Source organism: Sus scrofa, chromosome 13, assembly GCF_000003025.6.
Source record: "Sus scrofa isolate TJ Tabasco breed Duroc chromosome 13, Sscrofa11.1, whole genome shotgun sequence".
Classification (NCBI taxonomy): Eukaryota; Metazoa; Chordata; class Mammalia; order Artiodactyla; family Suidae; genus Sus; species Sus scrofa.
Genome location: NC_010455.5, coordinates 4,347,127 through 4,369,921, shown reverse-complemented (window position 1 = coordinate 4,369,921; position 22,795 = coordinate 4,347,127). Strand labels below are relative to the sequence as shown.

Sequence of the window (22,795 nt, the reverse complement as noted above, 5' to 3'; positions counted from 1 at the left end):
ATGTCCTCCTCCATTTTAGTTACTTTCATGCGGTTACCCACAGCTCCCTCGTTCCTTCCTCCCTCTGCCTCATTAACTAGCAAAACCCAATCTGACTTGTGCTTTTAAGTAAACAGCTGATAATGGCCAGACAGAAACAGCCACACTTACTGACCTCACCTTCTCTTGCTTGAAGGGAGTCCTCAGCTGGTGCAGGAAATGGAGGCAGGAGGAGGGACCTGGTAGGTGGAGAGGAGGTTGTGGAGATGAGGGGAGGAGAATATGTGATGAGAGGTGGTGAGAACAGTGAAGGAGGTGGCCACGGTCCTGCAGTGGAGACTGAAGGCTTCCACACGGCATCTGTATAAATGAAAGGCCTTCCTGAGCTTGAGGAGCCATCATTTGTGGGGAAACTACCCTGCCACTGTGCCTAAGTTCCTCCTGAAATGCTTTATATAGATAGCCTATAATCAAGACTAGAAAAAATAAATGCTGTGTATTATTAAAGATGGGAAGTTGGCCACGTGGGAGGATGAAAGGTAACAGAATCCCAAGTACTAGTTCTTATCTTTGAAATGTGTATTCCTTATCCTCAATTGCATATTTAGGAAGTGAGGCTTTGTCTGGAGATTGCAATATAAAGATTCATCCAGTCCCCCTCTTCCCACTCTCCAACCACAAATATGATATCTTTTTTATGTGTTTGTTTTTGAATATAATTCACTCATGACACTATGTGAGTTCTCAGTACTCAACATAGGGATTTGATTTGTTTAACATAAAAGTATGTTTTCTTTGGGAAAATGTCTATTCAGTTCCTCTGATCATTTTTTAATCAGGTTGTTTGTTTTTTTGATATTAAGTTGTATGAGTTCTTTGTATAGTTTGGATATTACCCAAGTTATGTATACCATTTCCAAGTATCTTTTCCCATTCAGTGGGCAACCTTTGTGTCTTATTAATAGTTTCTTTATGCAAGAGCTTTTTAGTTTGGTGTATTCCCATTTGTTTATTTATAGTTTTGCTTCCCTTGCCTAAAGTGACAGATCTAAAAACATATTGCTAAGACTTATCTCAAGGAGCATACTGCCTATGTTTTGTTCTAGCAGGTCTTACACTTAAATCCTTAATCCATTTTGTATTTACTTTTGCATGTGATATGAGTAATCCAGTTTGATTCTTTTGCATGTAACTGTCCAGTTTTCCCAACACCGTTTGTTGAAATCTTTCCTTTTCCCCATTGTATGATCTCGCCTCCTTTTACATAGATTAATTGCCCATGTAAGCATAGGTTGATTTCTGAGCTCTCTCTTCTGTTCCGTTGATCTATATGCCTGTATTTGTTCCAGTACTATAGTATTTTGAGGACTGTTGCTTTGTGGTAGAGTTTGAAATTAGGGCATACAGTACCTCCAGCTTTGTTCTTCTTTCTCAAGATGGTTTCAGCTATTTGGAGTCTTTTGTATTTCCATACAAATTTTAGAACTTTTGTTCTAGTTCTGTGAAAAATGTCATTGGTCTTGATAGGGATTACATTGAATTCAAAATTGCCTTGGGTTGTATTTTTTTAACAATATTAATTCTTCCAATCTATGAACATGGTATATCTTTCCATCTGTTTGTGTTGTCTTTAATTTCTTTCATCAGTTTTCCAAGTATAGAGCTTTCACCACGTTGGTTAGATTTATTCCTAGGTATTTTATTCTTTCTTATTCGATTGTAAATGAAATTGTTTTCTTCATTTCTCTGTCTGATGGTTCATTTCTATTGTATAGAAATGCAATAGTCTAAAGCCATACCACCCTGAATCACCTGATCTTGTCTGATCTAGAAGCAAAACAAGGTCAGGCCTGGTTAGTACTTGAATCAGTGAAATGCAATAGATTTCTGAATACTATTTTTTTCCTGCAAGAAATTCATTTTCTAAGTTTTTTAGTGCTGTTCTTAGAATTTTCTATGTATAGTATCTTATCATCTTCAAACAGTGACTGTTTCACTTCTTTCTTTCCAATATGGATGCCTGTTATTTCTTGTTCCTATCCGATTGCTGTGGCTAGGACTTCCAATACCCTGTTGAATAAAAATGGCAAATGGGTATCCTGATACTAGAGGAAGTGCTTTCAAATTTCACTGTTGATTATGATGTTGGCTGAAGATCTGTTGTATATGGCTTTTATTGTGTTGAAGTATGTTCCCTATATATCCACTTTTTGAGAGTTTTTTCCATAATTGGATATTGAATTTTGTCAAAAGCTCTTTCTGTGTCTTTTGAGGTGGTCATATGATTTTTATTCTTCGGTTTGTTAATGTGATAAATGCCATTGACTGATTAGTGAATTTTGAATCATCCTTGCATCCCATAGATAAATCCCATTTGATCATGATTAATGTGCCCTTGCATTTAGTTTGCTGATATTTTGTTGACAACTTTTACACCTAAGTTCATTAGTTGTGGGCCACATGGGAAGTCCAACACCGAAGTTCATTAGTGATACTGGCTTTTACTTTTCTTTATTTATGGTATCTTTCTCTGGTTTTGATATCATTATGATGGTGGCCTCATGGAATGAGTTTGGAATATTCCTTCCTCTGCTAATTTTTTGAAATAGTTTCAGAAGGATATGTGTTAACTATTTGCTAAATGTTTGGTAGAATTCACCTTTGAAGCCCTCTGGTGAATTCTACCAAACATTTAGATTGATTTGATTTCAGTGCTGGTAGTTGATATCTTCTTTTTGTTTTCTTCTTGGCTCACACTTGGAAGATTGTACTTTTCTAAGAATTTGTCCATTTCTTCTAGGTAGTTCATTTTATTAGCATATGGTTGATCACAGTAGTGTCTTATGATTCTTTGTGTTTCTGTGGTGTCAGCTGTAGTTTTTCCTTTTTCATTTTATTGATTTGGGTGCTCCCTTTTTTCCTTGAGAAGTCTGGCTAAAAGTGTATCACTTTTGCTTATCTTTCCAAAGAACCAGCTCTTAATTTTATTGCTTTTTTAAAATTTTTTTAAAGTTTCTATGTCATTTATTTCTACTCTTTATGATTTCTTTCCTTCTGGTAAGTTTGGGTTTTGTTTTTCTTTTTCTAGTTCCTTTAAATATAAAGTTAGGTTGTTTATTTGATATTTTTATTGTTTCCTGAGATGGCTTCTATTGCTATACACATCTCTCTTAGAATTGTTTTAGCTGAATTACTTTACTTAGATTTTATATCACCGTGTTCCCATTTCTCTTTGATTTCCACTTTGGTTTCTTCAGTGGCCCGTTGGTTGATTAGTAGCATATTATTTGGCTTCCACTTGTTTCGGGTACCTTTTTTCCCCCTTATTGTTGATTTCTAGTCTCATAGTGTTGTGATCAGATAAAATGATCTGATTTCAGTCTTCTTAAATTTGTAGAGACCTGTTTTGTGACCTAGCATGATTTTGTCCTAGAGAATGTTCCAACTTGAAAAAAATGTGTGTTCTGCTGCTTTGGAGTGTAATGTTCTCTATATCTTTTAAGTCTGTCTAGTCTAATGTATCATTTAAGGCTAGTGTTTTCTTATTGATATTATGTCAAGATGATCTGTCCATAGATATAAGTGGGATTTTTTGTTGTTGTTGTCTTTTTGCCATTTCTTGGGCCACTCCAGTGGCATAGGGAGGTTCCAAGGCTAGGGGTCCAATCTGAGCTGTAGCCACTGGCCTATGCCAGAGCCACAGCAACACGGCAACACCGGATCCTTAACCCACTGAGCAAGGCCAGTGATCAAATCCACAATCTCAAGGTTCCTAGTAGGATTCGTTAACCACTGAGCCATGACAGGAACTCCTAAATGGGATGTTAAAGTCCCCTACTATTATTATGTTACTATCAATTTATTTCTTTATATTTGTGAATATATTCTTTATATATTTGGGTGTTCCATTGGCCCTCAAATATTTTTTAATTAAATAAAACACTAATTCTGAAAATAAATGTTTGGTTAATCAAAGTGGAAGATAATGGTGGTATCAGTGAAGTTGGTATCAAGATGGAAGACCAGAGTGGAGAAAAGGGAACCCTCCTACATTGTTGGTGAGAATATAAATGCAGCCACTGTGCAAAACAGTATGGAAATTCTTTTAAAAAACTTAAAATGGAGCTATCATATGTTCCAGCAATCTCACTTCTTGGCTATATCCAGAAAAAACTTGAATTTGAAAAAATACGTGCACCCCAATGTTCTTAGCAGCACTATCACAATAGGCAAGATATGGAAACAACCTAAATGTCTGTTGACAGATCAATGGATAAAGATGTGGTACCTATATACAATGGAATACTACTCAGCTACAAAAAAGAATGAAATAATGTCATCTGCAGCAATATGGATGGACCTAGACATTATCATACTAAGTGAAGTAAATCAGGCAAAGAAATAGAAATTCCATGCCATATCACTTACTTGTGGAATCTAAAATATGACATAAATGAACTTACCTATGAAACAGAAACAGACTCACAGATACAGAGAACAGACTTTTGGTTGCCAAGGAGCAGAGAGATGCTGGGGAGGGATGGATTGGGAGTTTGGGGTTAGTAGATGCAAACTATTATATTTAGAATGGATAGACAACAAGGTTCTACTGTATAGCACAGGTAATTATATCCAATCTCTTGGAATATATCATGATGGAAAAGAGTATAAAAAAAGAATGTCTAGCTATGTATAAGAGTCACTTTGCTGTACAACAGGAACTAACACAACATTGTAAATCAACCATATTTCAATTAAAAATTTTTTTTCATAGATGGAAGACTAGGATGCTATCAGTAAGGTTGGTGACAAAAGGTCAGATTATGAATATCTTTTGAAGATACATGTCAAAATATGCTGATGGGCTAAATGTGTGGGGTGTGAGAGGAAAAGAAACGAAGATTTGAAGGTTTTTGGTTTCTGAGCACTAGAAGGGTGGAGTTGCTATTTTCTGAGTTAGGAAAAGTAGTGAGAGGATCGAGTGTTTGGTATTGGATACTTTCAGTTTGAGATAACTAATACTCAAGTAGGGAGGTTCTGTTTCCAAGTAAGATGGAGTGAGCGGATTCTATTTCTCCCACTGAATGCAACTCTAAAACCTTTTCAGACTGAATGGGATGGCCATTTGAGAACTCTGGGAGGTAGATAATACTGACATATTACAAAACATCAGAATTTGAAGTATGATTAGAGTTTTCTGTATCCTAAGAAATCTTTATATGCATCAATATCACAAAATTTTCTCCTGTTTATTTTGGAGACATTTTATAATTCTTGACTGTAGATCTGTTCTCCATTTGAAGTTAATTCTTATGTATAATGTGAGGTAGAGTTCTACGTTTAATTGTTTTGTAGTGGATGTATAATTGTTCCAACTTTATTTGTGAAAGGACTTTTTTCGCAATTAACTTTTCTTAATATATTTAGCAAGAATCAATTGATCATTTAAGTGTAGGTCTATTTCCAAACTCTCTTTTCTGTTCTATTGATCTAGGTGTTTCTTGATTCCTGTACCTTTATAATAATTCTGGAAATTATGTGGTATGAGTCTTCCAGTTTTGCTTTTTCTCTTTAAAATTGTTTCATTTATTCTTATTTGTTTTCTTTTCCATTCATGTTTTAGAACCAACTTGTAATTTTTGCCATAAATCTTGCCAAGATTTTGATTATGATTACACTAAATCTATAAAATCAACTTCGGGTAAAAGGCCATCTTGCAGTATTGACTCTTCTAGCCAATAAGCAGAGTGTATCTTTGCATTTATTTAGATCTTTGATTTGGCTCATTATTTTTTGGTAGTTAGAGCATATTAAATATTATGCTTACCTGTATTCATCCCTAAATACTTCATGAATTTTAGGTGCTGTTTAAAGCTGCTAATTCTTTTAGATTTCTAGTTTATTCCTAGTACATAAAAATATAGGTGGTATATTGACCTTGCATCCTCTATCTTTTCTAAAGTTACTTATTAGTGTAAGTAGCTTTTTGTAGATTGTTTGGGGTTTTGTAGAAAATTATGTTATCTGCAGTTACAGATCACTCTATTTCTTCTTTTGTAATTTTTATGTCTTTTTATATATGGTTAGGTATGACTTGCTATTACTTTGTTAGGAATCTCTGTTTCATATTTTGAGGAAGACCTTGTGTAAATTTGGTATTATTCCTTTCTGGTATGTTTAGTTGTGTGTCACATTTTCCTGGTTCCCCGCCCACATGATTTGTATATTTTTAACGGCATGTCTTTCGAATGAATGTCATGATGTTGAATTTCTGAGTTTGGTGGTCTTCCTTGAAAGCAATGTTGAGTGTACTTTTGGTGGTCTGCTAAATTACTTTTGGATCGTCTTGATCTTTCTGATGCTTGTTTTTACACTTTTTGAAAAGTATGGTTCTGATGTACCCTGTACTCAAGGACCAGTTTACCCTACTACTCTGGCATGGCACTTTAGGATTGCTACCAGATACCCCATGTGTACACCAGTCTCTCTCCAGACTTTCTGATCAGAACATAGCTGTTTCCCAGCCTTGTAAAACCTCCTTGCAGTTTTTACACTCCCTAATAGGACCATTCTGATAGTTTTTCTTTGCTGAACCTGCTAGAGTTTTACTGTACATATGTATCTGTAGTATAGCGAAAACATTGAGACCCCCCCATGCAGATTTCTAAGTTCTTTCTAGATATAACTTCCTCCTTTAAAAAATACATATCCTGCAGACTTCCCTGAGCCTCTCTGTCTTCTCAACCCCGTAAGACCAAAGCATGTTGCTTTGGGTTTTCCCATCCTGCTATGTGCTTCTAAAGTACTTCCAGGCAGGAAACTAGGTATAGAGTTCCCTTGGGTTTTTTTTCCCCCTCATCATCTGTTTCTAGTAGAGAGTCAGAATATATATCATAGATCTCTCAGGGATCAAAGTGCTCTACTGCCTGTTTTCTAATGTCTGCATGTTTCATATATTTTGTCTAGTTTTATGTGTCTTAGCAGCTACACCATCAAGGTCTGAAAGGGAAATGTACTTTTAATTTTTTTCTTTTGCTTTTTAGGGCCACACCTGTAGCATATGGAAGTTCCCAGGCCAGCAGTCAAGTTGGAGCTACAGCTGCTGGCCTACGCAATAGCCACGGCAACATGGGATCTGAACCACATCTTTGATCTACACCACAGCTCACCACAACGCTGGATCTTTAACCCATTGAGCAAGGCCATGGATCAAACCTGCGTCCTCATGGATATTAGTTGGGTTCCTTACTGCTGAGCCACAATAGGAACTATGGAACTGTATTTTATTTTTTTAATACTTAATTAAATTTACTTTAAAAATGAAATAAAAATAAAATCAACCCTACTCTAAGAAAATCATCCCTAAAGCAAAGGAAACTGAAACAGACTGAAAATAAAACAATTTGCATCGGCATGCTAAGCAAAGCAAATGAAAATGAGGTATAATATTCATATCAGACAAAATGAATTTAAAGCAAATATCATTGAATGAACTAAATGAGAACATTTTATTGTAGAAAAGTTTGCAGTTCACAATAAAGAGCTTTCTTTAATCTTTGTATATCTCCCTACCACCAAAAAAACCCAGAGTTTATACTGTAACAGCTGTAAGAAATACTTGGAGAAATACATAGAAATACAGTAGTAATAAACAACTTGTCCCTCTCCTCAGTCATGGTAAATCAGGCCAATTCAGTTCTAAAGTAGGGAGGTAGAGAACCTAATTATTTACATTTAATAAGTCAGATCTATATATAAGTGATATATATCAGCCTCTGATATGAGTAATACATATTAAACTCTGTACTAGAAACAGAGGATGAAATGAATGTATCCATAGGATATTTATTTTTAAAGTAGCCATAAAGAAGAGTTTCAGTAAATTTTACATGGTGGAAATGGTACACGTCGTGTTCTTTGGCAACAAAACATGAAATTAATAATGAAAATAGAAAACAACCCTCAGACAAACCTATTAAAACTCTGTTTACTGAAAATATTAAAACTCTGTTTACTCTGGTGTTAAAAGGAAATCAAAACAAATTGTAAAATTTCCAGAAAATGGTACTTAAAAACATATTGATCAGAATCTATTGATTTTGATTAAAACAAGCTTTTACCTGATATTCTTAAATTGTTAAACAGAAGGGAATAAAAATATGTGAATTAGACATTCATTTCAAGTAGTGAGGAAAATAACAGTAAAACAAATCTAAAGAAAACAAAGGAATTAAAACTAAAAGATATGATGATTAAAAAACATAAATGAGAGTTCCCATCGTGGCGCAGTGGTTAACGAATCCGACTAGGAACCATGAGGTTGCGGGTTTGGTCCCTGCCCTTGCTCAGTGGGTTAACGATCCGGCGTTGCTGTGAGCTGTGGTGTAGGTTGCAGACGCGGCTCGGATCCCGCGTTGCTGTGGCTCTGGCGTAGGCTGGTGGCTACAGCTGCAATTCCACCCCTAGCCTGGGAACCTCCATATGCCGCGGGAGCAGCCCAAGAAATAGCAAAAAAAAGACAACAACAACAACAACAAAAAAAAAAGTAAATGACACAACTAATACCTATAGAAGCTTTCTTTGGGGATAATAAATAATAAACTTTTTTGCATAGTTTATATAATTTAAAATAACATAGAAAAATATAAAACATGTGTAAGTTAAAAGTAAATTATAAAAGGTATAAATTTCCAGTTATAAGATGAGTAAGGTGAGAATACGGTGTACCGCATGGAGATTATAGTTAATAATGCTATATTGCATATCAAAAGATAGATAGAGTGGATCTTGAAAATTCTCATCACAAGGAAAAAAAAAGCGTGTATGGTGACAGATATTAACTTGATTTATTGTGGTGATCATTTTGCAATATCAAATCATTAAGTTGAACACTTGAAACTAAAACAATGTTCAATTTAAAAAGCAAACATAAATAAAAATTGTAATTATGAAAAAGCTTTTTTAAACATATATATGTATTCAAGTATAGCCTAGAATGTTCCAAGATAAACTCATTCTTAGCTCTATCCTCTGTGAAAATGTGTTGTAAAGATACCATGTTCACAACAGTTTGGAATTGGCTTATACAGAATCAGGTAGAAAGACTGGTAAAATAAAGCATCAGTACATATGGGACCCTCAGCACATATGGGAACTTCATATATGATAAAAGTAGAATCTCAAATCAGTAGGAAAATGATTATTCGATAATACAGTTTTTAATCCAGAGGAAACCACGACTCGAAAAGACACATGTACTCCAGTGTTCATTTCAGCACTATTTTCAATAGCCAAGACATGGAAACAACCTAAATGTCCATTGACAGAGGAGTGGATAAAGAAGATGTGGCACATATACAAAATGGAATATTACTCAGCCATTAAAAGGAACAAAATACCAGCATTTTTAGCAACATGAATGGACGTAGATATTATCATGCTAAGTGAAGTTAGTCAGACAATGAGACACCAACATCAAATGCTTTCACTGACATATGGAATCTGAAAAAAGGACAGAATGAACTTCTTTGCAGAACAGATACTGGCTCACAGACTTTGAAGAACTTATGGTTTCCAAAGGAGACAGTTTGGGGGGTGGGGAGATGCACTGGGGGTGTGGGATGGAAATCCTATAAAATTGGATTGTGATGATCATTGTACAACTATAAATGTAATAAATTCATTGAGTAATAAAAATAACAAAAAACCCAATAATACAGTTTTTAGAACTAACTAGCTATCTGGTAAACCATGGAACTGTATCTATTTCCACACCAAAATAAATTCCAGGTAGATCAGTGATATAAAGAAAACTGGAATAAGATTATTATTTTTGTATTCTAGGTGGAATATTCAAAAACTCACAAACCATAAAGTAAAAGTTTAGTAAACTGTACAACATGACAATAAAATTTCTTCCCGGGAAAAGAGACCTCCCTGTAGCCTGAGAGAGTTGGAAAAAGTTAAGGCATCACTAAAATTCCTTGGTCCCTGGTAGCTTTTAGGCCCAGGACTGTATTCTGTTAGATAACTCTTAAAATAGGGGCTGTCAAACTTGAGCTTGCATTAGACTCACTCGGAGGGCTTGTTCAAATTCTGCCAGAGTTTCTGGTTTAGTAGGTATGGGTGAGGAAGGTCCAAAAATTTGCATTTTAAACAAATTCCCGTGTGGTGCTGATGCAACTGGTCTAAGGACCACACTTTGGAAAGCACTCTTTCACTGTGTTCCCAAATACCCCATTTTTTTCCCTGAAATCACTCAGTACTACCCTTTGCAATCAAGGAGTCCAAAATCAAACCAAAGTGTTAAGGTAGCATGAAGCTAGTAGTTTGCTTTTTTCTAAAATATAAGCACAGAGCTATAAAAAGGTAATCAATGCAGTATCATGTGTAATAAAGGGAGAAATCTAAATGCCCCCAAAATAGAAGAACTGGTTAAATCGTGATATATCCACTCAGTGGAATCCTGTGCAATCATAAGAAAGGATAAAGTTGTTTGTTTTTTTTTCTGTCTTTTTATGGCCACACCCATGACATGTGGAAGTTCCTAGGCTTGGGGTCAAATCGGAGCTGCAGCTACCAACCTACACTACAGCTCAGGGCAACGCTGGATCTTTAACCCACCCAGTGAGGCCAAGGATTGAACCCTCGTCCTCATGGAACCTTTATGGGTTTGTTACCACTGAGCCATGATGGGAACTCCAGGTATTTTGATAAATGATGATTTGGAATGCTCTCCATTTGAAAAGTCATACTGTTAAATTTTAAAATGTCCCCATGTCTGTTTTTAAAAGGTGCATACATGCCTAAAAATGCCTCCTTGTTATGGCGGTACACAGAGGAAACGCCCTTAGGAAGGTGGGTTCGGAGGGAGATGGATCAAGGAATAGAAAGGGAAATTACTTCTCTCTGTATGTCCCATTACCCATTAAAATTATTTTTCCCCATGCAAAAAATTACTCTAAATTGGCAAAACCGTAACCCCGCATGCTTTTCACTTTAGTTCATAGGAAATGAACTTTGGAAGTGATGTCCATGTGGAGATAGGTTGTAGACAGAATAGCATTTCCACCTTGGGGATTACAGGTTTGTAGCTTCTCAGAACCAGCTCTCAGCCACCGTTAACTGCTAGCTGATGTGGAAAGGAGATGAGTGTTGTTGATGAAAATAAATTTGAAGTATTTTATGTGATGTTTTTGTGCTTCATATTTGAGTTGCTTTACGAGCAGATTAATTTATGAACATATTATGTACCACGATGCCCTCAGTAAGCTAGACTTCACTGAGTTTCTGTTCTCTCCGTTAGCCCGATGTGTAATTCTAGACCTCATCAGTCTTTCTAAAATCGGCTGACCAAAAGTGGCAATTAATTTTTCTTTGTAAGTCCTTAGTTCTTTACAGTTTCCTTAATGAGTTTCCTTGAAAGGAAGCACTCTAAATCTTGTAGGGTCCTGTAGCTGTAATTACCACTGCATTGTAACTGGAGTTCTCATGAAATAGCACATCGTGATTTATCAAAATAAGTCCTTCAGAAAGCTCCATTTCTTCTACTCAGAAAAACTCAATGACCGCACAGACGATAGCAAGAGAAAATACTGTATATTCTGAGTCTTGTAACTCAGTCACTGATATGGAGAGGTTTTTTCAATATAAATATGAATTAGATATCCTTTTGGAGTTAATAGGGAGACTTCAGGAGGAGTATAAAAAGGTAGCAAGAACACTAAGCAAGGAGCGAAATCATCACTGTTTGAATCTCTAGTCTGCCTCTGGTCAAGTGAGCTCAGGCAGAGCTGTTGGCCTCTGCTGAGGCCTCTGTACCATACCATGCAGGTGCCTGCCCTGCCTGCTGGACCCATCGTGATGTACTGGAGGCTGAACAGAGTGATCACCTGTCTCTGAAACAGGCAGTTTTTCCACAGCTGATTCTGACGCGTGTGTTCCACAGGCCACTTGAAGAAATACTGCTTTTAGAGATTAAGGCTTATTTTTAGATCATCTATTTGGTAGTACTTGTAGAAATCAAAAAAGCATGATTTTTGCCATTTTCATCACAAATTATAAAATCTTCTATGCATAAGAAAATATTTTCTTTGCTTAGTGTATATTTGTCCCTGTTTGGGTTTTGTTTTGCTTTTTCTTAACATACACACACACACGATTGTAAAGTTGTTTGAGCTCTAAACTTCAGCTGTTAGCTAGGAAGCTAGGGATAAATTGGAGCAGCCCACCCCTCTTTAACCTTCTTTTGTTTGCATTTTGCTTCCACTGCTAGAGAAAGGTAATCTATGACAGTTGATTTGGACTATAGGGATGCTGACTGCCCTTCTCCTTTACTGGCTCCTTCAGGGTTTTCTATTCTCCTCCCTGTCTCCCTCTGCCCCCTTGTAAGTCATCTGGGCCCCATGTAGGTACATCCTGCTCTTCATTTATCTGCATTAATGGATAGGAACCAGGGCACTATAATCCCAAATGGTGGATAATCCAAAAACAATTAATACTTGGCTTTGAAATGTATTTAGTGATGTCTTAAATTGTTTTTACCTTCCTAATTATATTTTGCTAATGTAGCCATTAGTTTGCATTCCCTGAACATACATACCCCGGCTGATGGGGAGACTTGGTGGGGAGGGGCATAGAAAAATATAGAGCGACCGTGGGAACTCAGATTTATGGGGTTTTTATTGAATTAGAGTTTTACTTTGGATAATTTCCATGTTAATGATTGGAAGTTGTCAGCATGTCCTCCAGTCCCGGGCCTAGCACAGTACCTGCTACACAGTTGAAATTCAGGAAATATTTGTAAAATGAGGATCCTTGATGTTCTTAATAGCAGTCTTCCTTGTGGTCAGATCCAGGCTAGCAGGGGCCAGGAGAGGAAGTCAGTGAAGGATGTCCACTACCTTCTGCCTTCTTGCACCCTAACTTAGCAAAGACAGGTATTACCAAGTCATGGACCTTTTTCCAGCACAGTATTGAATTATAGGCTGTCCAGCCAGCTGAGCCACAGAGATTAGCTCCTCAGTAGCAGAGACTTAATCCAGGGGCCCTACAAAAGGAAGACAAGCTATTCTTTTAAAATGCAAAGAGTTAATTTGAAATAGGCACAAGGAGGTTATACATCCTTTCAGGAGAATATAACTTTGCATGACAATACAGGCCTCTAAAATAAATTGAGCAATAATATAGAGCAGGACCTTTTAATTTAAGGCCCATAGATCAGCTAAATTCCTGAAATGGTTTGTACATGAGTACACTGGTGCATGTGTGTATATTTTAGGGGGGAGGGATTCTCAGAGGGGTCCGCAACTCCTCCCTCGTTACGTAGAGAATTGAATTTGTTTCACTTTCCGATACTTTATATAAAGGAGAAACAACATACCCATTGCCACTGCCTCTCAATCTTGTCTCCCTTTGGACTTCACAACTACCAGAGAATGTAATTTTGTGAAGCTGGAACATAGCTAGTTTTAGACCAGGCATAGGCATAGGCTAAGGAGCCTCAACTCTATATAGAAAGACTGAATATGTAAATGGACAGTGGCCAGTCAGCATAGGGCAAGAGAACTCCGGCCTGCATAAGAAGCCAAGCCATAACCTCTGCAGCAAAATCAGCCCAGAACAGTCAGGACTTGATCAGTGACTGCCAGCTCCTCTAGTTTTGCCTGTTTCCAACTCAGGACCAACCAGAGAAAGCTAAATGTGCTCCCTAAATCAATCAGAAATGGTGTTCCTCTTCTAGCTAGCCCAGTGCCACACTTGGAGCCTCCAGTCAGGCATGCCTGAAGCCCTCCCTTTTATTCCCCAAAAGGCTTTCTTACTCCCCTGACTGCTTTTGATCCTCTGCCAAATACAAGGGATGGTAGCTGGTTGCCTTATGTAGCAAACTTTGAATAAGTAGCCTCTGCTTGTTCTTGTCTGGGTGACCTTCCTTTGTTTCTGCTATGCATTGAGATTTGAGAGTTTCCAGGAAAACCCTCTTATCCTGACATCTCTCTTCTACCCGGACATCATGGAGCCTGTGGTAGTTGTACCAAGGGGTGGACATCTCTTAGAGTTTAGCTCTTTCTTTTTCTAGGTATAATATTTTATTATTTACTTATTTATTTAGTCTTTTTTGTCTTTTTAAGGCCGCATCCACAGCATATGGAGGTTCCCAGGCTAGGGGTCTAATCAGAGCTACAGCTGCCAGCCTACACCACAGCCCACAGCAACACCAGATACTTAACCCACTGAGTGAGGCCAGGGATCAAACCCACAATCTCATGGTTCCTAGTCGGATTCGTTTCCGCTGTGCCAGGATGGGAACTCCCTAGGTATAATATTTTAAATGCATGTTTATTTTAGAGCCAGCTCCATTTGAACAAATTGATAGCATAGAATCTGAGGGTAAGAATGGTTCATGCATAACACAGTATAGAAAACACCAAATGGATGACCATTCAGCCAGGCTCCCATTGTCTTAGGGTTCTGCATGGGGAGAAGGAGAATGCCCTTTTGGGTCCTGGTGGCACTGGGATTCCCTGCTTCATGTGCACACTGGCCACCCCCCCCCCAGGGGTGCTCTCTCTTTGCACTTAGCTAATCAGCCACCTCCTGCCACATCACAGCCCTCTTACCTCCTCAGAGCCAATCACAAGAGGCCAGGAGGGCCATTAGCTCAGGACTAAATACAAAGGGCCTCAGACTTAAAGCTTTTGCTGTACCTTTACCTGAGATTATGTGTGGCCATCATAGTAAATTTGTCTTTAAAAAACATTGACTTATAAATGTTAACATTGAAAACGTCACAATCTTATGGCCCTGTTTTGGCATTTCTTCATCTTGTAATACACTGGGAGTTTAAAAAAATCAGAGTGGCCCAGTTTCTCCCATCCTTTGGGAGGCCTTCTCCCATTTCCTGATGTTCATGTCTTTCTTCTTTATTGTATCATGTTTTTTATAGTAATTTTTTCCTGGAGTATGGGGGAAGTATAGGTGTTAATAGAGATAGAATGTTAAGAGAGGTTTGGCTCTGTGTGGTTTGCGTCCTGCCATTAGACATTTTGTGGCTATTGGTCCAGTGACTACACATGTTGAGTCAGCTGATGAGAAGACCCCTACCCAGGATTAAGAGGGGATGTAAGCAGAAACCAGAACCTCATTCATTGACTCTCATGCCGTCATCTGCAGACCAGCAATTCCAGGGAACTAGTTCAGAACGTGAGTTATCAGGCCCCATCTGAATTTTGGAATCAGAATCTGAAGCTTTGAGGATGGCTTCTAGAAGTCTGTGTTTTAATAAGGCCCCCAGGCAAACTTTAGGAGCCCTGTTCTGGAGAAACGTCAGGATCAGGGATTTCCCTGGAACCTCTCAAATCTAAATACACAGTTGAAACAAAGGAAGGTCACCTAGATAAGAACAAACAGAGGCTACTTTTTCAAAGCTTGATACACAAGAGAACCAGCTGCCATCCCTTGTGTTTGGCAGAGGATCAAAAGTAGTCAGGGAGTAAGAAAGCCTTGTGGTAAGACATTTTAAAGTTTGAGACCATTCCTCTAATTAGAATAGTCATCCAGGAGTTCCCATCATGGCTTAGCGGTTAATGAACCCAGCTAGCATCCATGAGGTTGCAGGTTTGATCCCTGGCCTCACCCAGTGGGTTAAGGATCCAGCATTGCCATGAGCTGTGGTGTATAGGTCGCAGACAGCTCAGATCCCATGTTGCTGTGGTTCTGGCATAGGCCAGTGGCTACAGCTCCCATTGGACCCCTAGCCTGGGAACCTCCATATGCCATGGGTGCGGCCTTCAAAAGACAAAAAAAAAAAAAAAAAAAAAGAATAGTCATCCAATAGTTTAGGTCTTTTCTCTCCTGGAATTTTTCAGGAATGCATGGTGGGTTTTAGGAGCCCTGACAGTGGGTACCAAAATGAGCAGGAAACAGGGGTCTGTGGCTTCCAAAACTTTAGTATGAACAGAGATCACCTGGAGGTCTTGGTAAAATGAAGATTCTGACTACATGGGGGCCTGAGAGTCTGCATTTTTTTAACAAGCTCGCCAATGATGGTGCTGATCCTAGGAACACACTTTGAGGGCAGGGTCTTGATAGACTCTAGGCTCCAGCTGCACAGTATCTGAGGTGTAGGCAGGCAGGAAGCCAGAGTTCTGGAAGTGAAGGGGAAAGGCCCAAGAGGGTGTAGGAGGCCTTGATGGATTCCTCTGTAAGTGTGAATATTTACTACTCAGTGTGTGTCCAGGGACCCCTACAGAGATGAGGGAAGCCCAGGGGGACGTCTGATGAGCAGCTAAGAAACCTGTGAGAAATGAAGGATGCAGGCTCAAAAATCAAGAAGAGCTGGTTAAGAAGAGCTGACCTGGGTCGGAGGATTCATATTAATGTAATAAACATTTGTTAATGCCCCTACTGTATGTCCAACACCAAATGACCCCGAAGAGCTTGTGATCTGCTGGAGAAGGGAGCGAAACCATACCAGACTATCCGTAATCCACCCTGTAGCTGGGATTTGTTTACCAGTGCCTTTATCTCTGGAAAATATGATTGGGGAGCAGTGACACTAATGGATGTGGAACCTGCAAAAAAAAAAAAAAAAAAAAGCGAAGCATTTGTCCTGGCCTCTGAGCAGCCAGATCTGGAAGCCTTATGGAACAGTGAAGAAAGAAGGAAGAGAGAGCCCCCCAAGAATCACCCCCAGAAGGTGGTCACAGCTACAAGTAAGTGGTAAGAAGTCACAGGAAACCAAATACCACTGCTGCCTTTTAGGACAGGGCTTAATCTGACTTTCTTTGTGAAGTATAACCAGCCTGCCATGTATGGTCTTACCTCCATCCTGAATCACACTGACCCTAATATTTCTTAGCTCGGTCACATCAGTTCCTCCAACAATATATATATAAATGTATAAATACATATTTATGCAGAGGAAATTGAAAAGTATTACTGAGGCTAAATTCCACTGGTATTTGAAAAAGACTATGACAGTTTTAAAAAATAAAGTCACATACAAATAAAGTTTTTCTTTTAATGGGTTTCAGATTAGGAAGGAGGGGAGCAATTATTTTTAGCAGTTCTCTGTATGCTCTTTTAGAAAACTGATTTGCTCATCACTCTCTTTCCTGAAGGTAAAATGACAGAACAAAACCTATTTACAGACCTCCTAGAAGTAAAACTTGTTTGTAGTACAAATAAAAGCCAGTGTTCACAGAGCCTAAAAGAATTGTCCCAAGGTGACCACCAACCTACATCAGCTCTTCATGTCATTATTCATATGTAATAGTGGCTTCCAAGTACTTCTCTCAAGGGGAGGCCCAGGATCGCACTTGTAGTAGATCCCAAATCAGTGATAGGGTAGAGAGAGGTGACTTCTTAGCACCTTTTACCCCCCTGTCCTCTGGAGTAGGGGCTAAGATTTCAGCTGCACCCGGTTGAAGTGCACAGCAGGTTCTCAGAGCACATCCTGCTCATATGACTGAATCCATAGTGAAGTATGACCATCTTTCAGTGGTTTCATTTGAACTTGTTGGCAAATCACATATCCTCAAATTACTGAGTCTTTGAAATACCTTACTCATAATCCAAATAGCATGTCTACCTCTAAAAGAGAGGTATGTGGGAGAGTGTGTGCCTGTGTGTGTGTGTGTGTGTATGAGAGAGAGGGAGAGAGAAAGAAAGAGAGGGAGGGAGGGAGACATGAGATGGTCATTCTCTGTGCCCCACATTCTCCTGAGCATCTTGTACCTCTGGAAAACCGTAGATACACAAGGCTCTGCTTTCCATTCAGGCTATTTTTGCAAAGGGCATATTACAGTTGTTCTGACAAAACAGCTTCAAACACTTGCCAAAGAGAATAAATTACAGTAGGAATGGGTGATAATTATTAGGAAGTTATTTTTGGAATAAGAAACCTTCCTTAATAAAGGGCTACGTACTGCCCTCTGAAAGGAACAGAGAATTTCCCCCAAAGTCAAAAATACACTTTTAACAGTTCATGTACATATCCTGTTCCTGTGGGGGTTAAATTAGGTTTAACATGTGTTCCCAGAAAGCCAAATTCAAGCTGGCTTCAACCCATGTATTACAAGGAGCACTTAGAAAGCAAATTTGAGTTCTTCAAAGATAATAACTAATTTGAAGTTACAGTTCCTTCTGTTTTTGCAGCAGAGTTTGTTTGATGGCCTTGAAGTATTCAGATCATTCTGTAAAACATGCAGATCCTAAATATTTTTAAGAACACTAATTTGAAGTAATTGACTAGATTTTCTTTTAAAAAATAGCAAACAGACTAAGCATCTTCGAATACTGTATTCTGCAGAGCTGTTAAAAGAATAATAAATGTAAAATGGGAAAAAAAGGATTAATTTTGGTTTCCATCTTTCATGGCTTTGCTCTCCAAAGAAGTTAGAATTAAGAATGTCTCATGACCCTAATTATAATAACTACAATATTTGGTTCTAATTTTAAGACAGTTTTCACAGAGTTGACTTAAAGGAAAACCCAGGGTAAATTAATTCAAAAAGATCTGAGTACAAAGGAACCCAATATAAGAAGAGCCTAAATTCAGTCAAGGATGTGGCAGCCACAAAGATGAGCATTTTTGGTTTGCTTTTGTTTTTCTCTTACACAAGCCCAGAATTTGGATTCTGTGTTTATTCTCTAATAGGCATGGATTATTTAAAAATTGTTAGCTCTGAAAAGTACAAGTGAACAGAAGGCAGAAGACAAAATTAACACCACTAAGCAAACATCTAACATAGCTCTTTTTGTTCCATTGTGCTTACCCAGTGCCATCATTTCTTGATCACGGATTACTTAATATGCCCTTATAATGTTTATTAAGTTAAATTGAATATACCTTTTCCATTTTACTTATTCTTCCAAGGTGGCTATACCCATATCTCAGAAAGAAAAGGAAGTGAATGTCCAGAATATAAATTTCTTTCTGCATGTACAACCCCATAGAGCCATGTTGGATTATGGCTAGATTTATCTAAACCTCAGTCAAATGGGTCATTCTCATAAACTGGTTGGAAAAAAAATGGATTTCTCTTGGTGTTTCTATGGGTCATTCACCAAGCAATAACACCATCAAGAGTTACTGATCCCTGAGGATAGCAGCTTAATTACACAGAAATTTAAAACTGAAAACAGTGGTGCAAGTACAGACATGGACACTGTCCTGTCTTTTGGGTGGGTTTATTATTAAATTTAATACTTCAGGTGGTCTTTTTGGTTTGTGTAGATTTTGATTACTGAGCAAATCTGGTAAATTATGAATTACTGTATTATCACAAGTCATAAAATGTATATAGTTATAAGCGTTGGAATCTGCAGGTGTAACATACATAAAGCAAGATTAATAGTATCAAGCAGTTAAATTGAAGCTAAAAGAAAGGATTAATGCTACCCTTAAGTGTAACTCCTACTAAATATTTTTAACTGCAATAAAAGCATGTTAATTTTAGGAGTGACTTCTTTATAAGACCTCATTTCTTAGAGTAAGTTTTCCTTTCTGAGAATACAAAAGCTTATGAAATAATTTCTATTGGTAACTTATTCATAAAGAACTGATTTTTTTTTCCTTGGCTTTTAAGCTCAATGAGGAAAGCCTAAAATAGCACAGAAAATTTTGTGTGTGGTGAATATGGATGAACTAAATCCAGTTGGGATAAGAATGATTAAATTATTGATAAGGTCATTGTTGGTCCCAAAGCATTCCATTAGTCATGTAGTACTTCTTAAATGTTTTGAGAATTTTGCCTTAATTTTCCTATAATTGCATATAAAATAGAAGAAATTCTGTTTTGCCTTAATTTAATATCTTTGCATGTACAACTTACTAACAGTCTTATATAAAAGAAACTTTCCAGTCATCTACTGATACATTTTTTTCTTCTGTGTTTGTTTTTTTTTCCCACTTCCTGAATTATTTTTATGCCTCCACTAACAAGATCAATGCCTGTATTTCCAATTTAGCTGCACCTTTGCTTCTCAGTAGCGCTGACAGGTGGCTTTACAGTGAGTTTAACAAGACCTTGGTAAACACATAAAGCACTTAGCAAAGTGTACAGAGCTCCCTACAAAGAACTTTCTGGATATCTCTTTCTCTCTCCTCCTCTTCCTCTTCCTCCTTCCTTCCCTTCCCCCCTCTCCCTCCCTCTCTCACATACACACAATTTGGCCCTTGCCCTGGAATTATTTAGTAGTGTACTTTGGCAAGGTGAAGCTTCAAAAATAAAGCAATATAAAACATTTATAAAGCAGCACAACACAGATTACATATTGCATATAAAAGTACTGAAGACTTCCATCCTGTGTAGCTCTGAAATCATGTTTCATTCGGTTTGGATTGCTAGATTTCTGCAGTGCCCCCTCCCGATAACACTGCAGTGGCCATTGCTGCATCATGTATCTGCAGGGTCCTTTTTGAAGCTAATCTAACATAGCTGTTAACAGCAGGAAAGTTGCAAGGGAACGGGGTTTGGGCAGTAAGTGGGCATTTTGTTATAGAAATAATAGGAATGTATATTGTTTCTGAAAAATAGGCTCCTTTGTTTCTTTTTTTTGCTCTGATGCACTATCTGTGATGAAACTAAAAATGTGATCGATCGTCCATAAGAAAATGAAAATAATTTGAACTTCAAGGAAGAGGGGGAAAGGTAGCATTGTATTTTCATCCGTGGTGTGTATTAACCTTCATCTGTTTTTTTTTCTCTTTTTTGATAAATATGTTTATTGTAATATGATAGATGTCACCTTTTTTCAAAAGTCATTTTGCTTTCAATAGGTGATAGCAGGATGATAACATCAGAAAATTTTTTCCCTACGCATAAGAAGGCTCTACAAAAACAATGTCTTTTAGAAAACAGCAGCAGCAGTTACTAAATGGGCTTATTCAGATAAGGAAAGCATTAAATAACCTCCAGGAATGGAGGGGGTGTTTAAGGGAAGAATATGATTTTATAGGCGTGATGCTTGAATTTTATACTGACATCCAGATTTGAACCAGAAGGAATCAGTTAAATGTCAGAATTTTCAGTTTTGAAAGTACCAAAATTTACCTATCTGTCAAACCAAAATAATTCTTATTTATTTATGTACTTTTACTTTTCAGCTTTAGTGAGGTGTAATTGACAAATAGTCGTAAGATATTTAGCATACATCATCATGATTTTGATGTACATGCTCATTGTGAAGGATTCCTACCATCAATTTAATTAATGTATCTGTCACATCACATATTTATCTTTTTTTATTTTTATTTTTTGGTGAGAAAATTTAAGTTCTCTCTTAGCGAATTTCAGTTATCCAATACATTGTTACCGACTAGAGACACCATGTTTTTCATTAGATTCTCATAAGCTTTGTGTTTTTGTTTTTTTGTTTTTTTTTCATTGGTGAGTGTTTCTTGCAGTTGTGTCAGTTGGGTAACTGAATAACCACATTCTGAATGTTTTTCATCACTTAGTTATGCAGATATAGTTATCAGCTTAAAAATCCTTTAAACAGGTCCCCCAGACTGTTTAATCCAGGTACTTTTTGCTTTGCCCATTCTCTGGTTCCCCTGACACTCTGCAAGACCAGTTGATTGTGTGTAATTAAGAAGAGATGCTTGTTTAATTGAGGGATATTTTTGCACATCTTAAAAACAGTAAATATTAGCATTTGTAATTTGAAAGAATTAGAAGTGTGTGGAGAAAAAATATTTTGCTCCAAACCACACAAATACAGGCATATTAGGCAGAACATACATATGTATTTTTGTGTTAGTCACCTCTTATATTAGCAGGAGAGTAATAATTGAAAGGTAGATAAAAATTACAAGCAATAACTGTAATATTTATGAAAGGATAAATGTTACTTAGGCATTAAATTTTCTTCCTGGAAAATTGAGTAACACAATTTAAGATGTAGTTGAAAATACAATTTAATTATTCTGTTGATTAATTTGGTAATATGAATAGAAGAACTCAAGTATTTGATCATATGGTTCCTAATAAGCTGTGATACATATGTGTGATTATACACTATTTCATTACAGCTTTTTGATTCCTCCTTAAATGTAATACTCCCTGAAAAAAGTAATATTTGAATTTTTTTTTTGGCCTCACTTTAACCTCACAGATGGCTATGTTTTAATTTTGCAAAGAGGTAGTGTGTCTTAAGTAATTTTTAAAGAATTTCCTCTATTTTGTACTATCTGGTGGTACTAGAAATTTGGAATTTTTGAATCTTCGCTGTGTACCAGAATCACATAGATTTCTAGCTGAAGTTCCTAGAGAAAAGCTTATATAAGGAAATTATAGCCATTTATATAAAATTAGAAGTTAATGGGTAAAAATATCTCAAAATTAATTATTTTAACTTTCTTATAAGAATTAGATATAAATAGCTTAGTATTTTCTCAAAGTCTGAAGTGTTACTACTTACGATATATACTCATACACAGACCTTGTTTAGTATTCTTACTAGCTTCTTACGTCTGCTCTATAGCATAGGTATCCATTTTCCTGACCATAAGAGTGATTGTATTTGAAAAATACTCCTAGAATGATAATGTCACTGATAAGGTTTATCTATTCTAAAATCAAAAATTAAATATCACTATGTATTTCATTTGAAATAACTGTCTATGCTTGACAAAGAATATATATCTTCTGGGTTTTCTACCACATATAATTTTGCAATGAATATTTTTACATAGGAATAAATGTAAGAATGCAGTTTTCTGTTTGGCTATGGTAATTTGTCATATGACCATTTGTAAAAGTCTAATTTAAAAGAAATCAGTGATACAAAATTTTGGAAAACTTATTTTTTA

General features: G+C 37.0%; 1 protein-coding gene across 8 annotated transcripts in view; it reads left to right on the top strand.

Moving 5' to 3' along the window:
• The window catches only part of TBC1D5 (TBC1 domain family member 5), a 546,905-nt gene that overhangs the window by 368,527 nt on the left and 155,583 nt on the right, over positions 1 to 22,795 (top strand). The gene's annotated exons all lie outside the window — the stretch shown is intronic.